Here is a 4688-nt window from a genome sequence, read left to right on the forward strand (position 1 = left end):
AAACTCTCCCTTGACCTCAGCTGGATCTAGAGTTCGTAGGACATCACCGAGCTGAACGTGTGCAGATCGCGGAGATGTCGTATCTTCGGTGCTAGGATCGGTCGGATCATGAAAATGTACGACTACATCAACCGCGTTGTCATAACGCTTCCGCTTTCGGTCTACGAGGGTACGTAGACCCCTCTTGTTGCTATGCATCACCTAGAGATAGATCTTGCGTGAACATAGGATTTTTTTGAAATTACCGCATCCCCCAACACGAATCTCATCTGCTGGGTTGAAAGAGGCGATGAATCATCAGTTCTTGGAAAGGTTAACGACAACTGATGTGCGATGTTTGCTGCTTGACTTCATGCGCCTGAATATATAGCTTCTGCCCGTCCTTCTCTTATAGTAGCAGCTATGGTTCACGGGTGTATTGCCCACTATCTTTATTTTTCTCTTCCCCCTATGATTTCGTCTTCCACTCAACAATTCTTTTGTTATAATGTATTTCCATAATCATGTATCTGGTGAACTGTTTGATTCAGACAAATCATGGAGGCTGGTTCTCATATTTTTCTTGGGGAATTCTTCAATCCACAATTTTCCATGGCTGCTGATCAGGTAATTACTTCACACCATTCGCAAAAAAAAGGTAATTACTTCACACGCATGACTGCGGCACCTCATCTCTTCATACAAATATAATCCAAAATAGTCTATTTCTGTCATGTGCTTCATCTAGATGCTAACTGAACTTCAACATAAATCAGTTGCTTGTTTAGTTGTCTAGATTTATTTGAGACTTAAGAACATTGGGTTGTTTAGTAGCTTTTCTGTGAAAAGTTGTCGTGCTGCTATAATACTAACATGTCAGAAATTGTAAGAGATATTTAGATAGATCTGATTGAGTTAACAAGTTTATCATGATCTAATATATGCATTGTGATATGTTCTGCTATACTGGTTTGATGTCCATTTGTTAGAGGAGGTCTCATTCTTTGAGGGAGAACCTGATTGATTATGAACCTAGGGACCTGAAGGTTTGCTTTGCCCATCGGTTGAGATTTAACGTATGAATAAGACTAACTTATTTTAAGCGTGATATGACTAACTCCATGAGCAGTTTAGAATTTGGACAAAAGCACATGACCACTTGAGAAGAGAAGGCAATGACCTACATATAACAATTATAATCTCCATGGTATGGCTGTCTCTTTTATTAACTTTAATAATTGGCATTACGAGCATATTTACCAATTTGTAAAACAGAATCCTTTTTTAATTGTTAATATCTTTATTGACTGTGTTTAATATTTTTATTAGCTGTTAGTATATATGTAATGCTCACTCTTCTTTTGCAGGCCCCATGAGTCACTTAAGTCCTACGATGTTCAAAACATATGCGTAAACAAATTGATGGCTTAAGTAGACCTGAAGTTCAAGGAAGCTATCCTTAAGTATTTAGAATTCCATCTATGTATACATCTCAGAATACCTATGCACTGGACCATCTACACTATTCATAATCTGTGTCCTAAGAGGCTAAGACAACAACCTATACAATGATAATCTAAGCTTGCATTGTGTTGCCAGTCTTATTTTCAAATGGATGTTCCTATGAATTTGCCCGTTGTCATACAAGCACCATGCATAAAATATTTATTTATTATTTGACATGTTCACTTCTTAGAAGTATGTGGAATTCATGTGGATGTGCCTTTGCATGAAAAGAAGATTGAAAACCTGTTTTTCAGGTCATGATGTTAAGCAAGGACTTGGGTACTTGTGCAGGTGACATGCTTGAGTCTGCAAATTGTATTAATATGCGGCTAATGGTCTGTCTCTGGGTGTTACTCCTGTCGAAGTTGATGTCAACTGGGCTCTCTAAAATGTCAGCAGTGAAGCTGAAAACCTCGATCACATGTCTCTGATGGTAACTGACGTAGTGCAGTACATAGGTATCTACCCTTATGATGCAGAATCTAACTGCTCCAAAGGTGATGATTTCCCTGGTTATTACTCACTCGACGATGTTCTGAACCACAATGATGTTGTTGCCTCGACGACGAGTTCCTCAACTTAAGCGACTGATGAGCTGGGGCTTGAAGACCAGGCTCTTATGGTTTGCTTACGGACCCTACTATTGTATTGTACTCCCTCTATCCCAAAATTCTTGTCTTAGATTTGTATAGATACGGATGTATCTAATACTAAAACATGACTTGATACATCCGTATTTAGATAAATCTAAGACATGAATTTTGGGACGGAGGGAGTACTTGGGTAGAATGCCTCTATGAAGGTGGTTTGAACCTCTATGAATGCTTCTTTCTGTGTTGTACATTATCTGTAGTCGATAATGTGGATGAGTACTCCAAATGAGTACAATCAGGTAGACTGTCTGTCGAAAACTGGCAAACTGCTGCTACGTGGTTATTGTAAGATATAGTACTACCTGCTAATCGTTAGATTCAATATAGACACACAAGTGGTGTCAGTACTATATAGACACACAAGTGGAGTTGGATGGGAAAACCTATAGATTCACTGCAATCTATGGGGAGCCATGTGTGGAGAAGAGGGCGAAAACGTGGGAAGTGATGCGGTACTTGAGAACTCAGGATGATCTGCCGTGGTTGTGCGTTGGTGATTACAATGAAGCTATGGTGCAGAAGGAACAGATTGGAGGCAAGCCCAGATGCATTAAACAGATGGATGGTTTTCGGGATTGTTTGGCTGACTGTGGGCTGGCGGACATGGGGTTCTCAGGATATCCCTTCACTTGCAATAATAAGAGGCAAGCGGAGGAGAACATCCAAGTTAGGCTAGATCGGGCTACGTGCTCGGCCTCTTTTATGCAGATGTTCCCGGCATCAGAGGTGCAGCACATCTTAACAGAAGAATCAGATCATCAGGCGCTTTTGGTGCGGGTTGCATCGACACTGGTCGACCAAACTGCAAAGGCGCCAAGGCATTTTATGTATGAGGCGGCATGGGCTAAGCATGCGGACTATGAAGCCATGGTGACCAGTGCATAGGAAGCGGCACATGCAGCAAATCACATGCAGCCCGGTGCTGGGGCTGCATGCAAGCAACTTGACTTGATGGCCAAGGCGATGAAGACATGGAGCAGGGAGGTTTTTAGGTCCATCAAAAAGCAGATTGGGCACCTCAAATGGCAGTTAAAAGATGCGAAGGAACGGGCGTTAAGATCGGGGTATAAGCAGGAAATTAAAGACATAGAAAATCAGCTGCATTATTTGTACAAGAGGGAGGAGATTTACTATAAACAGAGATCAAGAGTGGATTGGCTGCAATATGGGGATCAAAATACTCAATATTTTCATAACAGAGCTTCACATCGGAAGAGAAAAAATACTGTCAAGGCGCTGCGAAGGGATGACGGAACAAAGTGTACGGATGATGCGGGCATGAGAGCGATGGCTGCCAATTTTTATGGGGTGTTGTTTACATCAGAGGGGTCGCGGGATGGAGGTAGGATACTATAACACATTGATAGAACAGTGATGGATGAGATGAATGAGAAGTTGTCAGCTCCTTTTACGGATGCGGAGATTGAGAAAGCGCTGTTTCAGATGGGACCAACGAAAGCCCCAGGCCCAGACGGTTTTCCGGCGATGTTTTACCAACGACACTGGTCGTTGGTAAAAGAGGAGTGTGTGCTGCTATTAAGGATTTTTTGGCGGGAAGGACGACGCCGGAAGGTTTTAACGATACAGTTATCGTGATGATCCCGAAGGTGGCATCACCGGAGATTCTCACTCAGTTCCGAACGATTAGTCTGTGCAACGTTTTGTACAAGATTGCATGAAAAACCTTGGCAAACCGACTTAAGGTGGTGCTTCCGATGTTGATTGCGGAGGAGCAGAGCGCTTTCGTCCCAAGGAGATTAATCACGGATAATGTTTTGGTGGCGTATGAGTGTGTTCATGCAATCAGGAAGAGGAAGAGGAGGAAACCCCTATGTGCGATTAAACTAGATATGATGAAGGCCTATGACAGGGTGGAGTGGGTTTTTTTAGACCAAGTGATGACGAAGTATGGATTCTCTTCTCACTGGAGAGAGATGATCATGAGGTGTGTTAGGACAGCCAGGTTTTCGGTAAAGTTAAATGGTGGCTTCTCACATTGTTTTCTCCCGTCTCGGGGCCTCCGGCAGGGAGACCCGTTGTCACCATATCTGTTTCTATTCTGTGTGGAGGGTTTCTCAGCTTTGTTGAAGCATGCACAAGAGGAGAGAAGGATCAAGGGTGTATCATTTGGGAGCACTGGCCCCATGGTCACTCATTTGCTTTTTGCTGGCGATAGTATTGTTTTCTTGGAAGGGTCGCAAGACAATTTTATGTGTCTTCGTACAATCTTGCAGGATTATGAGGTGGCCTCAGGACAGCGTGTAAATCTGGACAAATCGGCTTTATTCTTTGGAAATGGCTGTGAGGAGGAGGAGAAGGGGGTTCTTAAGCAAGTTATAGGCATTGCCTCGGAGGCTCTTAGTGAGAGATACTTAGGCCTACCAACAGGGGTTGGAAAATCTAAGGACGGAGCTTTCAAATATGTAAAGGAAAGTGCAAAAGGGAAAGTTTCCGGGTGGAAGGGGCAGGGTCTATCCAAGATGGCCAGAGAGGTATTGATTAAATCAGGGTTACAGTCTACTCCTACTTTCACTATGAGCTGCTTTCAAC

Source organism: Triticum aestivum, chromosome 1B, assembly GCF_018294505.1.
Source record: "Triticum aestivum cultivar Chinese Spring chromosome 1B, IWGSC CS RefSeq v2.1, whole genome shotgun sequence".
Taxonomy (NCBI): Eukaryota; Viridiplantae; Streptophyta; class Magnoliopsida; order Poales; family Poaceae; genus Triticum; species Triticum aestivum.